The sequence below is a fragment of the Microcebus murinus genome, chromosome 4, assembly GCF_040939455.1.
Source record: "Microcebus murinus isolate Inina chromosome 4, M.murinus_Inina_mat1.0, whole genome shotgun sequence".
In the NCBI taxonomy this organism is placed as follows: domain Eukaryota; kingdom Metazoa; phylum Chordata; class Mammalia; order Primates; family Cheirogaleidae; genus Microcebus; species Microcebus murinus.
The window spans coordinates 6,112,532-6,131,282 of record NC_134107.1 but is presented as its reverse complement, the minus strand read 5'-3'; the positions used below and the strand labels follow the sequence as shown (position 1 = coordinate 6,131,282).

Here is an 18,751-nt window from a genome sequence, read left to right as displayed (position 1 = left end):
CGCTGCTGCGCGCTCGCTCTCTGGCCGGGCGCGCGCCCCGCTCCGCGCCGCTTATAGGCCGCCGCGCCCCGCCCCCCGCAGGCCCCGCCCGCCCCGCGCGCCCCGCCCCGCCCCGCGCGCCCCTCCTCCCGCCGCCGGGCGCGGGGGCGCAGCAACGGCCCGGCGCGGCGCGCGCACTTCGGGGCTCGGGACCGACACGCGGCCGCGGCCTCGGGCCTGGGTGCCCCGTGCGGGGTGCGGGAATCGGGAGGCGCCCCCCGCGCTGCTGTCCTCCGAGCCCCCGAGGGGGTGGCGGCGGGGCCTGCGCCCGAGGACAGTGCAGCGTCTGCAGCCCTTCGTCTCAGGCGTCTTGGACAATCCGGGAGGGCTCCCTGGAGAAGGTGACGGCTTTGCAATGATAGCGCTTTGCTTGCAGCGCTCTCGCGGGTGGGAGCCTGGGTAGGCACGAGGTCCCCAGAGTCAGCGGAGGGGGGGTGTCCGCATGGCGGTCCTAGAACGCGATTACAGGCAGCCAGTCCCTGGTCCCGTGGAAAGGGTGACTTGCTCACCCCGAACACGTGCTGGCGTGTGTGCCCGGGGATGCCAGCCCTGCACTCTGGCTCGCTGCTTTGGGCCAGTGAGGACAGGCCAGTGAGGACGGGGAGCCTGGGTCAGGGAGCGAGGGGCGCTTTCTCCCAGGGTGAAGGGGTGAACGCCCTCGGGGGCGCACCCGTGAAGGTTCTACCCGGCTTCCCCAGGAAAACTGATGGCCCCTGGGGCTGCTCCCTGGACAGGGGCTCCCCTGGGGGGCCAGGTCGGGAGAGCTGTCCCTTACCTACACTCCGGTCCCTCTTGGCAAAGCATGGCCCCTCCTGCACTCTGCCAGGCGGAATTGCAGTGACGGGCACGTCTGCGTCTGGCAACTCTCCGGCACAGCGGCCACCGGCCACCAGAGTGTGGCCACCAGGAACTGAGTTTTTCATTGTGTTTCACGATAACTTAGATTTAAATGGCCTTGAGTGGCCAGTAGCTAATGCTGGCCAGAGCAGCTCTGCAGTGACCATCTGTGCTCTGTTCCTGTAGTTTTCTTGGTGATTAATCTGTAAATTGGTTTTGGCTTAGCGCTTTTCATAGAGCTACAAGCACAAGCTGATGCCCAGTCTCGCGTTTTGTGCATGCGAAGTGCCGTCATAAGGAAAGAAACTGAGGTGTTCACTTGGGGGCTTGCAAGGGTTGTTTTTGTGTAAAAGGGACACAAAAGGCCTCCAGTGCGGGAAAGCATTTCGGTGGTGGCCTGGGCGCCTGCTGTCCCCAGTGCTGAGGGCACTGAGAGGTGTGGGCTGTATCTTCTATCCTCGGCAGGGGGAGGCGGCGGGAGGCAGTGACCTCACCGGCAGGGAGTGGGAGGAGGGGGCAGATCCATGCACGCGGTGTCCTTGGTCCACCAGCCTCAAAGCAGGTCACGCCGGCCCATGGCCTGCTTGTTCTGTCCCCTCCTTCAGTCATGTGCCAGATATGTAGCGGTGCCTGCTGTGCGCCAGGCGCCGTTCCAGGCACCGGCTGTGGGGAGCCAGGCAACCGGACCCCTCCTCTTGAGGACCTTGGGCTCTGGTGGGGGGACAGGTGTTGTCAACATTGGAGGGAGGGAATTCCTAGGATGCTTGAAAGAGGGCACCACCGGGGCACCCCTGCAGTGTGCAGGGCCAGGCAGGGCGGGAGGAGCATTCCAGGCGGAGGGGTGAGGCTGGGGGAGCAGAGAGGAGGTGGGGCTGGGCACAAGCAGAGCAGAGGAGAGGGCCTGAGGCTGAGGCTGGCAGGTGGTGGGCGGGCAGGCGGTGAGCTGGGCAGGCGGGCGGCCGGCGTTGGGGCCTGAAGGCCAGAGTGGGCCGCAACGGGGTGACGTCTGTGCTGAACTGGCTGGGGCAGCAGCTGGAACTGGCCTCAGGCCCCTGGGGACTTGCTGGAAGGTTGGGCTTTGAGGGTTTATGGGGCCACCCTGCAGGGCTGGCGCCTGTGAGCTCCACATCTTAAGGTGTCCTTCCCAGCGGCCCACCAGCCTGACCTCACAAGGACCTTGGGGGACCCCTGACCAACAATGCCATGATCATGTGACTGTCCTTCTGGGGCAGGTGGGCACCCAGGGGGCGCAGCTGGGCCCAGTGGAGCTTCCGTCCTGGCTCCAGGACACTGGACAAAGGCGGGCTGTGTCAGAGGACGAGGGAGACAGCGGGGAGGGGGCTTGCCGGCAGTCGTGCCTGGGAGAGGAGACCCCCTCGCTGGGCTCCCCTCACTGGGCAGGCCCAGGCAGGCTGAGTGCCCGGGCAGGTGGGGCTGCTGAGCTGTCTAGAAGTCTTCCCCACACCACGTGACTTGGGCTGGTTCCTCTGTCTCCCCACCTGCAGGGCAGGTGAAGGGCAGCAATATGCCCAGGGCACTTGGAGCGCGGCCGGGCCTGTGGGAGGCACAAGGTCGCTGGCTCCTCTGTGTCGGGTGTGATGTTTACCCAGGAGACTCCTCTGCCTGGCAGAGGCCCAGTGCTGGTGGCTCCCTGCCCCCAAGGAGCACACATTCTGTCCCGGGGCCGTTACAGAGCCCCTGGTGCCTCGGTTTCCTGTGGACATACATGCAGACCCCCACCTGAGGACACGCAGAGGCTGTGCCTGCAGAGCTTGCTCTAGCAAGGGAGTTGGCCCTGTCACTTGTGTTCGGCAGAGACCCAAAGGCAGGCAGGGAGTGGGACAGCTTTATATTTAAAAGGAGGGAGGGGAGGGTTTAAAATCCAAAAAAGCAATCAAAGCAATGCACCGCATTAGTAGCATAGAGGACAAAAGCTATACGACCATCTCAATAGATGAAGGAAAAGCAACCCGACAGAACCTAACACCCTCTCCTGATAAAAACACCGAACTCACTAGAAATATTAATAGAAGGCAATGTCCTCTCTCTCCCCACCCCATAAGGGCATCTGTGGAAAGCCCACAGCTACGGACACAGTCAATGCTGAAAGACTGAAATCTTTCCCCCCAAGATTGGGACGAGATAGGGGTGAACACTCACCAGTTCTATTCAACGTTGTGCTAAAGGTTCTGGCCAGGGAAATCGACAAGAGAAAAATAGGTAAAAGGAACCCATACTGGAAAGGAATAAGTAAAATGCTATGGTCTGAACGTTTTATGTTTATTTGTTGAAATCCTAACCCCCAGGGTGATTATATTTGGAAGTGGGGCCTGTGGGAGGTAGTTAGGTTACAAGAGCAGAGCCCTCATGAGTGGGATTAGTGCCCTAAAGGGTGCCCCACAGACCCCCAGCCCCTTCCTGCCACTGCGGGAGGACACAGGAAGGTGCCGTCTGTGAACCAGGAAGCTGCCCTCATCAGACACCAAATCTCCTGGCGCCTTGATCTTGGACTTCCCAGCCCACAGAACTGTGAGAAATACATCTCTGTTGCTTATAAGACACCCGGTCTGCGATATTCTATCGTAGCATCCCAAATGGACTAAGGCACGAAACTCTCTATTTGCTTATCACATATTGTATATAGAAAATCCTAAGAAATCCACTAAAACTAATAAATGTGTATAGCAGTGTGGCAGGATACAAGATTAACATACAAAAAAGATCAATTTCATTTCTGTACACTGGCAATGAACGATGCACAGATAAAATCAAGGAGACAATCCCATTTATGGCAAAACAGCAAAAAAGAACAAAATACCTAGAAATAAATTCAGCGAAAGAAATGTAAAACCTGTACACTGAAAACCACAAAATACTGTTGAAAGAAATCAAAGAAGATCTAATTAGATGGAAAGACCGCGTCCCATGGCCACGGGGCAGACTTCCTATTGTTAAGGCGGCAGTACTCCCACCCTGATCTACAGATCCGAGGCAAGCTCTGTCAAAAGCCTAGCTGGCTTTTTAGAAGCTGATCCTAAAATCCACATGCAAATGCAAGGGCCCCAGAATAGCCAAAACAACCCTGAAAGGGGAGGACAAAGTTGGAGGATGCACATGTCCGGACGCAAACTTACCGCAAAGCTACGGCAGCGGAGGCAGCGTGGTACTGGCCTAGAGGCAGACATGTAAGCGGAACAGAAGCAAGACTCCAGAAATAAGCCCTCACACTTGCGGTCAGCCGATTTATGACGAGGGGGCCGCGACAGTCCAAAGAGGGAAAGAACAGTCTTTTCGGAAGCGTTGCTGGGGCAACTGGATGTCCACCTGCAGGAGTTAAGTTGGATTCTCTGCCTGGCGCTGAAAGGGGCAGCTTTGCAGAAAACAGCTGGGGGAAAAAAAAAAAAATACCTAATCCCACCTAGGAAAATACCGGATCCTAGAACTTCCCCAGTCACGGTTAGAGATCAGTCCTGTGAGTTCTCTCACCAACACGGACCCTGCAGGAGTTCTGTTTTGCGCAACCTCGGAAAAAGCCGAAGGAACGGAAGAAAGGTGGAAGTCTCTGTCTTTCAAAAGTGTTTTATTTGAGAATCTGCTTTTACAGAGTTGCAGAGTAAATAGCCGGAGAAGGAGCTGCGGCCTCAGCCGCATCTCGTGGACACAGTTGCGTCTCCTGCCATACTCCTTTCTCCAGGGAAGGGCAGGAAACCGACTTGTGGACTTGGACACCCTTGCAGTTCTTGTTGTCTGCCCGCTGCCGCTTTTGTTACCCAGCCCAATTTAAGGTTTTCCGGCAGCGGCGAAAAGAAAAGACAGACAGGCCAGGCTCGGTGGCTCATGACTGTAATTCTAGCTCTCTGGGAGGCCGAGGCGGGTGGATTGTTTGAGCTCAGGAGTTCGAAACCAGCCTGAGCAAGAGCAAGACCCCATCTCTACTATAAATAGAAAGAAATTAATTGGCCAACTAATAGAAAAAATGAGCCGGGCATGGTGGCGAATGCCTGTAGTCCCAGCTACTCGGGAGGCTGAGGCAGGAGGATCGCTTGAGCCCAGGAGTTTGAGGTTGCTGTGAGCTAGGCTGACGCCACGGCACTCACTCTAGCCTGGGCAACAAAGTGAGACTCTGTCTCAAAAAAAAAAAAAGAAGAAAAGAAAAGACAGAGAGAGAAAGAGTGGGGGCCAAACCACGTGGCTTTATTTAGTGCTCCCGGACGAGGTTCTGGGGCCCCAAGAGAGAAGCCCCAGAAGTTGCCCCCATTTGAAGGGGGTGCAGCCCGTTATGCCATTTGGGCCCAGCTAGGACTTTTGGCGGGAAGAGCTGGGCGGCCTTTGTGGTCACTGAGAAATTAGAGGGGCTGGTGGTATTTGCAGAATCCAGGAGCCCAAACGTTCTTATCTGGGTGGACATCTGGGTGTGGTTCCTCTCAGCGGGGCCTGACACTTTGTCCTTGGCGGGTCTGGCCTCCTGAGCCTTTTCTTTTTTATCTAGGGAGGCCCGACACCAGCCTTACACTGACAGCATCACTATTTTTTCTCTTTGCATCCCCCTTAAAATCAGCGAGCGGCTGCGTGGCCCCCCTGCGAACACCCCCTTCTCTTTCTTTGGGGTGCCATGCCGTCTCCCTGCGCCCTTCCCTTCTCTCTTTCTTCCTCTCCGTCCTCTGAGAAGATAAAATAAACTTGTTTACTTTTATATCTTAACCTCTGAGCGAGAGATCTTTCTCCACCTGTGCCGTGAGCACCTGCCAGCCTTTCCACCTGCTCATTTGGTGTCCCCCGCCCCCCGGGGACTTTTCCCTGCCCGCCCCCTCGGAGAAGTCAATTTTCTCCCCCGTGAGGGAACCGGCTCATTCTCTCATGTCTCCTCCTGCAGATGGGGAGCCGCTTCCGTCCCGAACGCTCCTCTGTGCATCGGGGACATCCTTCAAATCGTTCAGGACTCGGAGAGTCACTTGGTCCCTGGAAACTCTGGGAACGGCCACAGGCACAAGGCGGTGAGTGGCAGCTTTCTTGTTTGGTCGAGGGAAACCCGGCGCTGGGTCTGCCACGTGGGAGGGTGGCAGTGGGGGGACACGGACCCCCTGAGTCTTCACCCAGACCCAGGGACGCCCGGCTGCGGGGAAGAATTCAAGGTCACAATCCGAGTCATAGTTTGGGGACACCTGTTCTCTGGCCCAGATCAGCAGGCTTTGGTCCGACTTCAGATTTTCAGGGATGCCTGATGTCTCATCAGACCTTCGGGGGTCATCTGAGTTGGGGACGCCCTCTCAGACGTCTTCTATTTCCAGGCTAGAGTGCTGTGGCGTCAGCCTAGCTCACACCAGCCTCCAATTCCTGGGCTTGAGCGATCCTCCTGCCTCAGCCTCCCAAGGGACTACAGGCATGCGCCACCATGCCCGGCTAATTTTTTCTATATATATATTAGTTGGCCAATTAATTTCTTTCTATTTTTAGTAAAGATGGGGTCTCACTCTTGCTCAGGCTGGTTTTGAACTCCTGACCTCGAGCGATCCACCCACCTTGGCCTCCCAGAGTGCTGGGATTACAGGCGTGAGCCACCGCGCCCGGCCAAAACATCCTCATCTTTCTCCTAGTTGCCGTCACGGGCAACATTTGGTCAGACCGTGGGGACTCAGTGACCCCCCCCCCCCATCCAAACGTTCAGTAAATTAAATGACCAGGAATCTTGGCCTGGGAGCGGATCTCTGCGTGAGGCTGCCTGCCCTTCTGCCGCTGCTGGCCGGCACGGGGTCTGCAGTCCCTACCCTCAGACTGCCTCTGAGCTCGCTGGACGTCCTGGCCTTGGCTCCACTTCTCACCCCTGCGCCCCTCTCTCTCCCTGCCTCACCTCCTAGGTGGTGTTTCTCTTTCGGGTCCCCTGTCCCTCCTTCCGCCTCTGCTCCCCTCCCCTGGCCACACCTGCGTGGGCCATTCCGGACTGCCCCGCACACCCGCTCCCTTCTGGGGCTGCAGGGTCAGACGGTGGCGGCGTCAACAGGCACCCAAATCGGGGAGCCAGGGTGCGATTCCAGTCTTCTCCCTGTCTGACGTCATTCTCCTCTTCCCTAACCTAGATCCCGACACCAGGGAGGGACCGTGCATCTTGGCGAGGCGCTTCATCTCCCAGTCGGCCCCGATGCTCAGCGTAAGCTCCAAAAACTCGGGAAGGGACCTCGGCCTGCCTCCATGTGCGGAACTTCAGACCTGGCCTTCTCGGTGGTTCCTAACCGGGACGGGCAGAGGCGAGGGGAGCAGAGGGTGGGGTTGACAGCAGCCCCGAAAGCAGCACAGGCTCTCAGATGGCGGCTCTGCCGTGGAAGGGGCTCCCCAGAGACGGGGAGTAGCATTACGGGCTCGTGCAAGAGGACATCAGGACTGCGACCCTCTCCGGGAACTGCACCCTGCTTTAGCTGTCCCCCACTGGGTCCCTGGAGTGGACAATGGCCCAGGAAGTGGGCTCCGCCAGGACCCTGCCCCTCTGACAAAGGGAGGGCCCTGGTAGAGCCAGTGGCCTCTTCCTAAAAAACGGGAGCCGGCACCTGCGTGCCGGACCCGGCTGCCCCGCCCTGGACGGTGGCGTCCCCCACACCCTCGGAACCTGCTTCCGTCAGGCTGCGGAACAGACTCGACTTCCGCACCCCGGGATAGCCGAGCCTCAGGTGAGTCTCTGGCACAGGTAAGAACATGGGAGGCCCGTCCTCTGCTCTCCCTGAACTCCCAGGGCCTCGGTTTCCCTCTCCTACCCCCATCTTCCCAGGGAAAAGGTAAAATGCACCCCCTGTGCGTTCTGCAGCTTCTCCGTAGCTGGGAGATAAAGTCTTCGCCCACCCTCAGTGCAGGCGTCCTCAAACTACGGCCCGCGGGCCACATGCGGGTGTTTTTGCCTGTTTGTTTTTTTACTTCAAAATAAGATATGTGCAGCGTGCAAAGGAATTTGTTCATGGTTGTTTTTTTTAAACTTCAGTCCGGCCCTCCAACGGTCTGAGGGACAGTGAACTGGCCCCCTGTTTAAAAAGTTTGAGGACCCCCTGCTCTAGTGCTCCCAATTCCCCCACTGGGAGAAGATCTTATAGCTTCCTCCTTCCTCTGACTTCGGGAAGAAGCTTAACTAGAAATCTGCATGCGGCATTTTCCCTGGGATGCCCTGAGCCTTCAACTCTAGGACCTTCTGCCTTGTTCCACCTAAGACTGTCTGCCTCTGTATGTCTGTATACCTGCGTGTCCACACGTGTCATGTGCATGTGATGTGTCACTAACCGAAATGTGTAAGAGAGCTCTAATTGATTGGCTTAAAGAAAAAATAAGCACTTACATCAGATTTTGTTAAGAACATTGAGAGAACTCAAATGCCTCTTAGTTCATGGGGCCTTGGTAACCTTTGATAAAACTGGTTTTAAAATTGTTATTTTTATTTTTATTTTTTTTGAGACAGAGTCTCGCTTTGTTGCCCCAGGTTAGAGTGAGTGCCGTGGCGTCAGCCTAGCTCACAGCAACCTCAGACTCCTGGGCTCGAGCGATCCTCCTGCCTCAGCCTCCCGAGTAGCTGGGACTACAGGCATGCGCCACCATGCCCGGCTAATTTTTTGTGTATATATATATATATTAGTTGGCCGATTAATTTCTTTCTATTTTTATAGTAGAGACAGGGTCTCGCTCAGGCTGGTTTTGAACTCCTGGCCTTGAGCAATCCGCCCGCCTCGGCCTCCCAGAGTGTTAAAATTGTTATTAAAGTATAAATGTTTAAGATCCTAATTAATACATCAGTGAAAGTAGCTACATAAGAGATGGCCACCGGCAAGAGTCGTACTATAGAAAATTTTCTTTGCCTCTTCGGTGACTGGCCTAAGAGAGATAAGATCTTATGCTTTGTCAAAATAATCCCTGTGTTATTTTTGTTGGGCTTTAACTACTGGAAAACTCTGAGGGTTAAAGTTTACATCCATGTTCCACCTGCATTGCACTGTCTTCTAAAGACTGTCATTCTTGGGTAAAAGAGTAAAAGAGAAAGCCATTGTCTTAGAAGGGACCTGCAATTCTATTTAAACAAATGTTTTAGACCTATAATGTTTGACAGGCTTTCAAAGAGCAAAATTCTGGATTTTTTTTTTTTTAAACCTCAAATTAGCTTTTAATAGTCGAGGCACTAGAAGCCCAAGAGAAAACTTATTAGGCTTATAGGTGTGTTAGACCCTGCAGAAAGGCATGGTCAGGCCGGGCGTGGTGGCTCACGCCTGTAATCCTAGCACTCTGGGAGACCAAGGCAGGCTGATCGCTCGAGGTCAGGAGTTTGAAACCAGCCTGAGCAAGAGCGAGACCCCGGCTCTACTAAAAATAGAAAGAAATTAATTGGCCAACTAAACATATATATAGAAAAAATTATCCGGGCACAGTGGCGCATGCCTGTAGTCCCAGCTACTAGGGAGGCTGAGGCAGGAGGATCGCTTGAGCCCAGGAGTCTGAGGTTGCTGTGAGCTAGGCTGATGCAATGGCACTCTAGCCTGGGCAACAAAAGTGAGACTCTGTCTCAAAAAAAAAAAAAAAAAAAGGCATCGTCAAGTGTAAAATGGTATTTAACTTTCTTTGAGTTATATTTATATGAATATATTATAAATATCTGCCCCGAGGCTGTGTGAGATTCCTAAAGTTCTACTAGGCCTTGACACATATTATCAATAATAACTGTACGTACTAAATTGGGTGCCACAGAAATAACCAAAGCCCCTTTACGTCTGAAACCCTGACCACCATGAGGCCTTCTACGCCCACGGAAGGTGGTTGTCTCACTCTGATTCTTCCTAAACAGCAGTTTATATAATCGGCTGCGGTCCCGGATTTGCTTCTTTAAAAAATGTCATGGAAAGAACTAAAAATATTGGCACGACTTTTATTTAAAACATTACTCTCTTGCTTGGTTTTGCAAAGCCACTGAAGATTAAATAGATAACAGAGTCATCTCCGGGCTTTAAGCTATTGAATTCCACCTGGCCCAACGTTAGTCATCCTCTCTAGGCCTAGGGGCTGTCACACATATAAAATTATGAAAACCAATCTCAAGAAATGGAATTAGTAAGTTGGGTTGGTTCCCTTGCTGTCTTTCACCGCCCCGGCCTGCCCCCTACCTGCCCAGGATGACTCCCCGGGCAGCTTCCTAAAGGGACCGCAACCCTCACAACCCGGAGACTCGATTTCACTCAAGGATTTGCCGGAACAAGCTGGGCCCCCTTCTACACTTTTTTTTTCTTTTGCCCAGGCTAGAGTGAGTGCCGTGGCGTCAGCCTAGCTCACAGCAACCTCAAACTCCTGGGCTCAAGCAATCCTCCTGCCTCAGCCTCCCGCCTCAGCCTCCCGAGTAGCTGGGACTACAGGTATGCACCACCATGCCCGGCTAATTTTTTCTATATATTTTTAATTGGCCAATGAATTTCTTTCTATTTATAGTAGAGACGGGGGTCTCGCTCTTGCTCAGGCTGGTTTCGAACTCCTGACCTCGAGCGATCCTCCCGCCTCGGCCTCCTCTTCTACGCTTTAAATAACTCTCGCTGCTTCCACCACTCTAGCTCAGCTCTGGGAACCGGGTCCGAGAGTCATCCCTCCAGACTCCACCCTGCAGACCCTCCAGAACCCGCCTCCGCCCACGGCGAACTCCCCCGAAGTCCAGCCCATCACGGACGCCGGACTCCGGTTTAGTCGACGGGAGCTTCGAAACCGTGAGCGTCGCCGTGCAGTGGTGTGCGGACAGCTTCCTGTCCTCACGCTTCTGCCCAGCTCGGGTTCCAGGCTCACTCCTCCCTTGCCCGCGCCGAGGACCACAAGGATAGTCCGACTTTTCCCACGCCCGCCGCGGGCGTGGTGCAGAATCCATCTTTGCCTGCGGTCCGAGGGGCCCTGCTGCCTTCCTGAGACTGCTGGCCCTCCTCAATCCTGTGCAAACTGTTGGACTGGCGCTCGGATCTCTCCACAAAAGGGGCCTGTCCCGCTGTCCCACCTGGTGAGTGCAGTCAGCCCGAGCCCTGGGTAATCCCTCCTGCTCTGACAGCACGGGGTGCACCAGGAACCCAGCATCTCCACTCAAAATAGCCCGGCCCCTCCCAAGCCATCTGCACGATAGAGCTAAGGCGTAATCTCCAGGGAGCCATACCCCTTTGGTCTCCCTGGTGCAGCAAGCTCCCCTGTGCCTAATTAGTTCCCCTCGCCGGGGGCCGTTTGGTGGGAAGGTTCTCTGACGGCTCAGATTGGGAGCGTGCTTTCCGGCTGTCTGCTGGCCGCGACTGGGTCACGGAGCCTGCTGGGATTCCTTTCACAGCCCATGTGTTCCTAAACCCCACAACGTCACCACCCACTGGGCCCAAACGGGGTGCAGGGAAAAATACCATCTGTCCCCCGCCTCCCCGATCGTGCCCCTTTAAGGGACGTACCTTTTGATAACAACCTGATAACACCAGGAACATCAGAAACTGAAAACCTCCTGGGCGTGTGAAGTGGGATGGGGCCCTCCTGTCCCTTCTTTCGGTTGGGCACATAACCTCTCCCGTGTTCCTAAATAGGCCTCATGCTCCCTCCCTTGGCTGACATGACTTTAGTGTCCACTCATCGCTGCATAGAACACTTTTTTTTGTTTTTTGGGGGGACAGGGTCTCACTTTGTTGCCCAGGCTAGAGTGAGTGCTGTGGCGTCAGCCTAGCTCACAGCAACCTCAAACTCCTGGGCCCAAGCGATCCTCCTGCCTCAGCCTCCCGAGTAGCTGGGACTACAGGCATGCGCCACCACGCCCGGCTAATTTTTTCTATATATGTTTTTAGTTGGCCAATTAAGTTCTTTCTATTTTTAGTAGAGCCGGGGCCTCGCTCTTGCTCAGGCTGGTTTCGAACTCCTGACCTTGAGCGATCAGCCCGCCTCGGCCTCCCCAGAGTGCTAGGATGACAGGCGTGAGCCACCGCGCCCGGCCTTGGCACAGAACACTTTAGGGACCACCTTACGAGACCTTATTTCAATCTACTCATTGATGTTTGCCTGAATCCCAGAAGTCAAACTTATTCTCTTTATGGATCCAATGCTCATCTGTGGTGCCCCATGGCCGGCAGGACTGGAACCCGTGCCCCGGCGTGCTGGCTTCCCGGCCCCACGCTCCTTGAGGACCCTACGCCCTTGCCATTGGTCCCTCATGCCACCAGGCCACCAAGCCTGCGGCCTCTGCCACCCTTGCAGTAATTGGAATAGTAGCTGGACTTGCTGCCAACATCGCTGATTTACTTAATTCAATCTTCTCCACACAAAGACTGTCTTTGAAAATGAGGGAGACACGTATACCATGCCAGAGAAATTTCCTATTTCTTTGTTCGCCAGTCAAAAGAAAATACAAACTCACCTTAAAAACATTCCAAAGAGGACGAATGCACTGCAAACACAGACACCTCCTGACGACTTCGCCTGGTGAGATTTTAAAATCCGCCTTTAGTCCTAATTCTCCTGGTTAGCGCCTTTATTAGGCCCCTTGTGTTTCTGCTTTTGGCCTCATTTTCCGACCCTGCACTCTCCCCTGTCTAGTAACGTTTATGCAAAACCGCATTCAAGCCCTAGCCGGCGTCTCTCCAACAAGCCCCCTTCCCCCTCGAACCTAGCTTTCAACACGGTCCATTTTCAGACACCCCCCCCTTGATAATCCACATAAACTGTCAGGGTCGGGGGAACGTTGCTTCTTCCACAGTAAACAAAAAACAGTTTCAAAAAAAAAAAAAATTCTTCCACCCCTAATCCCCAATTTTCTGAATTCATTTACAATAGAAATTAAATTTTAATCAAAAAAGAAGAAAATGAAAGGGGCAGCCTTACGAAAACAACAATAACAAAAAATACCTAACCCCGAATAGAAAAATACCTAATCCTAAAATTTCCCTAATAACAGCCGAAGATCAGTCCTGGGAACTGACAGGAACCCTGAAGGAGCTCTGCTTTACACAACTTCTAAAAAAAAAAAAAAAAAAACGTAATGAATGAAACAGATGTATAAATATAAATCTCTCTCTTTCGAAATTGTTTTTTAAAAAATCTGCTTTTACATGGCCGGGCGCGGTGGCTCACGCCTGTCATCCCAGCACTCTGGGAGGCCGAGGCGGGCGGATCATTTGAGCTCAGGAGTTCTAGACCAGCCTGAGCAAGAGCGAGAGCCCGTCTCTACTAAAAAAAGAGAAAGAAATTAGCTGGACAACTAAAATATATATATAAAATTAGCCGGGCATGGTGGCGCTTGCCTGTAGTCCCAGCTACTCGGGAGGCTGAGGCAGGAGGATCGCTTGAGCCCAGGAGTTTGAGGTTGCTGTGAGCTAGGCTGAGCCCAGGCAACAGAGTGAGAGACTCTGTCTCAAAAAAATGCTTTTGCAAAATTCCTAAACAAACAACAGAAAACAAGCTGCAGCCTCAGCTGTATCTGGAGGGCAGAGTCACGTCTCTTGTGATAACCCCTGCTCCGAAAAAAGACAAAAACCAACTCCTGGACTTTGACATCCTTACAATGTTTATCATCTACCTGCTGCCGCTTTGGCTGTCAACTGAGGGCATCACTATTTCCCTTCTCTTTGTCCTCCTTAAAATCAGCAGGGCACCTGGCCTCGCTGCGGACACCCTCTCTCTTTCTTCGGGACGCCGTCTCCCTGCCCTCTCCCCGCCTCCTCTCTTTCCCTTTCTCTCTCTTTCATTCTCTCTGTCCTTCTGGAAGGATGCAATAAACGTTTTTACTTTTATATTTCAGTCTGTTTAGTCGGTGTTCTCCAGAGAGAGCAGATAGGGTCTAGATAGGTAGGTGGATGGATAGCTAGATACGGATGGATAGGCAGGTAGGTAGATAGGAAGGTAGATGAATAGACAGGTAGCTAGATATGGCTGGCTGGATGGATAGGCAGGTAGGTAGATAGGTAGGTAGATGAATAGACAGGTAGCTAGATATGGCTGGATGGATGGATAGGCAGGTAGGTAGATAGGAAGGTAGATGAATAGACAGGTAGCTAGATATGGCTGGATGGATGGATAGGCAGGTAGGGAAATAGGTAGGTAGATGAATAGACAGGTAGCTAGATATGGCTGGATGGATGGATAGGCAGGTAGGTAGATAGGTAGGTAGATGAATAGACAGCTAGATATGGCTGGATGGATGGATGGGCAGGTAGGTAGATAGGAAGGTAGATGAATAGACAGGTAGCTAGATATGGCTGGATGGATGGATAGGCAGGTAGGCAGATAGGAAGGTAGATGAATAGACAGGTAGATATGGCTGGATGGATGGATAGGCAGGTAGGTAGATAGGAAGGTAGATGGATAGACAGGTAGCTAGATATGGCTGGATGGATGGATAGGCAGGTAGGCAGATAGGAAGGTAGATGAATAGACAGGTAGCTAGATATGGCTGGATGGATGGATAGGCAGGTAGGCAGATAGGAAGGTAGATGGATAGACAGGTAGCTAGATATGGCTGGATGGATGGATAGGCAGGTAGGTAGATAGGAAGGTAGATGAATAGACAGCTAGATATGGATGGATGGATTGATGGATGGATGGATGGATGGATGGGCAGGTAGGTAGATAGGTAGATGGATGGATAGGCAGGTGGGTAGATGAATAGACAGATAGCTAGATATGGATGGATAGGTAGGTAGGTAGATAGGTAGGTAGATGGATGGATGGACAGATAGCTAGATATGGGTGGGTGGATGGATAGGCAGGTAGGTAGATGGATGGATGGACAGATAGCTAGATATGGGTGGGTGGATGGATAGGCAGGTAGGTAGATAGGAAGGTAGATGGATAGATGGACAGATATCTAGGTATGGATGGATGGATGGATGGGCAGGTAGGTAGATAGGAAGGTAGATGGACAGATAGCTAGGTATGGATGGATGGATGGGCAGGTACGTAGATAAGTAGGTAGATGAATAGATGGGAGGGGACTTACTCTGGCGAGGGCCTCACATGGTTATGGGGCTGAGAAGTGCCAGGCACGCCGTCTGTGAGCTGAAGGACCAGGAAGCGGTGACGAGGACAGGGCCCGAGAGCGTGGGGAGCTGTGGGCGCAGCCCCGGTGTGAAGTCTGGACCAGCCTGGGTTCTGCTGTCGGGCAGGACAGGACGGGAGTCCCTGCCCCCGGGCAGAGGGAGGACAAGTTGCCTTTCCCCGGCCTTGTTCCTCTACCCAGGCCCGAGGCTTGCTGAGCGGTGGCCGCCCACCCTGGGCCCGGCAGGCCTTCCTCAGCGCTGTGACCTGAGTGTGCTCGTCCAAAATTCGCGTTGGAACGTGGCCCCCGGCAGCGGAGCTTTCTGGGAACCGATGAAGGCGTGAGGGCTCTGTCCCGTGGACAGGCTCACGCCCTTGTAAGAGGCCCTGGGGATGGTTGTCCCCGCATCACGCTGCCACCACCCGCCACGGGGACACGGCAACAAGGCGTCGTCGTCCTGGAAGCAGAAACTGGGGGCCCAGCAAGACGTGAACCCGCCATGCCCTGACCTTTGACTTCCCAGCCTCCAGAACTATGAAATAGCGTGTTTCCCTGAAATAGGACCTGCCCATAAAACAAGCCCTAGCAGGATGTCTACGCGTGTGCGCAATGGAAGCCCTACCCCGAAAATAAGCCCTAGGGTGTCTTCTTGAGGAAAAATAAATATAAGACCCTGTCTTACTTTCGGGGAAACACAGCAGTACATTTCTTTCTTTCTTTTTTTTTTTTTTGAGACAGAGTCTCGCTTTGTTGCCCAGGCTAGGGTGAGTGCCGTGGCGTCAGCCCAGCTCACAGCAACCTCAAACTCCTGGGCTCAAGCGATCCTTCTGCCTCAGCCTCCCGAGTAGCTGGGACTACAGGCATGCGCCACCATGCCCGGCTCATTTTTTCTCTTTATATATTAGTTGACCAATTCATTCATTTCTATTTATAGTAGAGACGGGGTCTCGCTCTTGCTCAGGCTGGTTTCGAACTCCTGACCTCGAGCAATCTGCCCGCCTCGGCCTCCCAGAGTGCTAGGATTACAGGCGGGAGCCACCGCGCCCGGCGGGCAGTACCTTTCCGTGTGATAAATCACTAAGTTATGGGTATTTTCTTACAGCAGCGGAAACAGGCCGGACCCACACTCAGTCCACTCACTCGAATGCCAGTCCCTTCCGGAAACACCCTCCTAGACGTGTCCTGACGTGACGCCTCACCAGCTCTCTGGGTGTCATTTAGTCTGGTCATCGTGACACGGAGCCCCGGAGCCCCGAGCCCCAGCCGCCGTGGCTGGCGGGGCGTTCCGGAAGTCATGTTCGTCAGGGCGTTTGCGGGTCCCGGGTCCGCAGCCTCCGCAACTGCATGCCAGTCCCAGCTGTCAGCCCGGCTGACTGAATGGACCCCCTCGTGGCGAAAGGAATAACCTAAAACTAAATTGCCTGCCAGGAGGAGGGAGGTCAGACAGGCCTCATCATGGCCCCTTCCCTTCTTGGAGACATCCTTTATAACCCATTAACAGGCCTAGGGGTTGCAAGACACACCTGCAGATCCTCAATTTACACAACAAATCTATGCCCAGTGGCTTCTCTCTGATAACAGCTCCTTATGTCCAAACATTCCAAGCTTTGAGGCAAAGCTTCCTGTCTTACAAGCCAAAGAATCTTTAAACCCACCCATAACCTGTAAGCCCCCCACTTTGGGCCAAACCAATGTGTGCCTCCCAAGTATTGATTGGTGACTTCACCTGTAACCCCTGCCTCCCTGAAATGTATAAAACCAAACTGAACTTGCTCAAGGCTTCTTGGGCGTGGCTCTGGGTCCCGGTCCTCAAATTCGGCTCAGAATAAACCTCTTTTAAATTATTTTACAGAGTTTGGCTTTTTTTCCGTTGACAGTGGCTTCGTTTCTGAGACGCAGAATCCAAACCTCTCTCCACTTGCAATCCTACCTGTGTCCACCGCGCTCACCCGCGCTGCCGCCGTGGGCAAGCCACTCTGCCACGGCGTGGCCTGCACAGCCGGGACACCTGGTTCCGTGCTCCGAGCACACGCTTGCGGGTGTCCGCCACACCTTGTTGGTGGGATCGGCCATCGGGCTCCCCGAGGGCCTGTGAACGCCTGACTTCGAGGCCCTGACTGCAGAGGGCCAGGCAGGGCCTGGGAATCTGCACTTCTGCCACGTTTCCCGGGCAACGGGGAGGGGCTGGTCGGGGGACCACACTTAGGAGTGAGGCTGAGTGGCCGTAGCAGACACACCCTGATCCCAGGTGCTTCACTCGCACGATCCCAGGTCTGACGTGGGCTGAGCAGCTCTTCATCTTCTGGCTTGGGGACCATTTGGCCTCAAGGTCACCTTGGGAGGGGGAGGGCCACGTGGGAAGTAGCTTGCATCACTTCCTCCTGCTCCCCATTGGTCAGAACGCAGTCACATGACCTCCACACGACCACACTGAGCGTTCCATTGGCCTGGGGGAAGGAACGGTGAGGTGAACATACAGCCTTGTCTCTTCTTCTTCTCACTCGTAAAACACGTCTTCTGCTGCCCAAAGCCCAGCAGTCCCTACGTCCACTACAGGCCCAGACTCTGATCCACGGGCTCACCGGGCTGCCGGTGCCTCCTCCTGGCCCAGCCACTGACTCACCTAAACACTGGGTCAGGCCGGGCGCGGCGGCTCACGCCTGCAATCCTAGCACTCTGGGAGGCCGAGGCGGGAGGATCGCTCAAAGTCAGGAGTTCAAAACCAGCCTGAGCAAGAGCGAGACCCCGTCTCTACTAAAAAATAGAAAGAAATGAATTGGCCAAATAAAAATATATATTTTTAAAAAAAAACTAGCCGGGCGTGGTGGCGCGTGCCTGTCGTCCCAGCTACTCGGGAGGCTGAGGCAGGAGGATCGCTTGAGCCCAGGAGTCTGAGGTTGCTATGAGCGAGGCTGACGACACGGCACTCTAGCCTGGGCAACAGAGTGAGACTCTGTCTCAAAAAACAAACAAACAAAACAAAAAACCAGTGGGTCATCCTTCCTCCCACGATGGGCTGTGTCAGTGACCCCAGTCCCCTGCCCGTGCTCGTGACCACAGCCGGCCTGGACACGTTCCGTGGCCGTGTGGACGCCCCTGCCAAGGTCAGGCCAGCGGGGCCAGGCCCACGACAGGAGCAGCTCTCTGCCTTCGCCACGGAGGTGCTGCAGGTCTTTGCTGGCCTGCGTGTCCTGCCTCGGCGGCGCCTGCTTCAGAGAGCCGGCTCGGGACCGGTCGGGAAGGACAGGCCTGTGCTGCGGCAACTAGCAAACTCACGGGCGCAGTCACGGTCGCCCTGGCCCTGCCTCGGAAGACAGGAATACCTGGGGCCGCAGCCCTAGGAAGGGAGCTGGGAAGAGCCTGCTGCGCGTGCTGGCGGCCGCCGCCGGCTGTGGGGCGGGCAGAGGAGAGCGCCCGAGCTCAGGACGCCCGCGTGCCAGCGGGCATGGCGCGGCGCGTAGAGACCGGCCGGAAATTCAGAACGGCGCAAGGCCAGAAAAGCCAATTGCCCGGACAGTCGGGATTTTAAGAGCTTTGTGAGACAAAGGCCCGATAAAATGCCTGAGTTGGGTCGAGCGGCACAGGACAAAGATGAGATTAAGGCCCATTCAGGCCCGAGAGTCTCCTGGCGGCCGCCGCTGAGCCAGTGGGGAGAGGACCGGGCGGCAGGTGCCGAGGCCGGGCGTGCGGTGGGCGCTGTGAGACCTGAGCGTCTGTGGTCCTCGAATCACCCGGCCGCGGCGTCCCGCTGGCGGGGCACACACGGGCTGGGACACAGACGGGCACCGAGACGTGGGGCGCGGCTGCCACCAGCCCCTGGAAGTGCGGAGGCCGCTCTGGAACTGGGCGGCGGGCAGAGGCCGGAGGGGGTGGAGGGTGCGAGCCAGGAAAAGG

General features: G+C 54.8%; 1 long non-coding RNA gene across 3 annotated transcripts; it reads left to right on the top strand.

The window, feature by feature from the left end:
• Nucleotides 1–145: 145 nt before the first annotated feature.
• LOC109730644 (uncharacterized) lies at nucleotides 146–16,701 on the top strand. 3 transcript variants are annotated; one of them, XR_012918890.1, is made up of 4 exons: nucleotides 146–426; nucleotides 6,951–7,535; nucleotides 10,434–10,864; nucleotides 15,960–16,701. It is a non-coding gene; the product is annotated as an uncharacterized LOC109730644 (long non-coding RNA). The 3 variants fall into 3 exon arrangements; XR_012918889.1 differs by lacking the exon at nucleotides 15,960–16,701 and having other exon boundaries at nucleotides 146–380; nucleotides 10,434–13,613; XR_002223606.2 differs by lacking the exon at nucleotides 15,960–16,701 and having other exon boundaries at nucleotides 10,434–13,613.
• The last annotated feature ends 2,050 nt before the right edge of the window (nucleotides 16,702–18,751 follow it).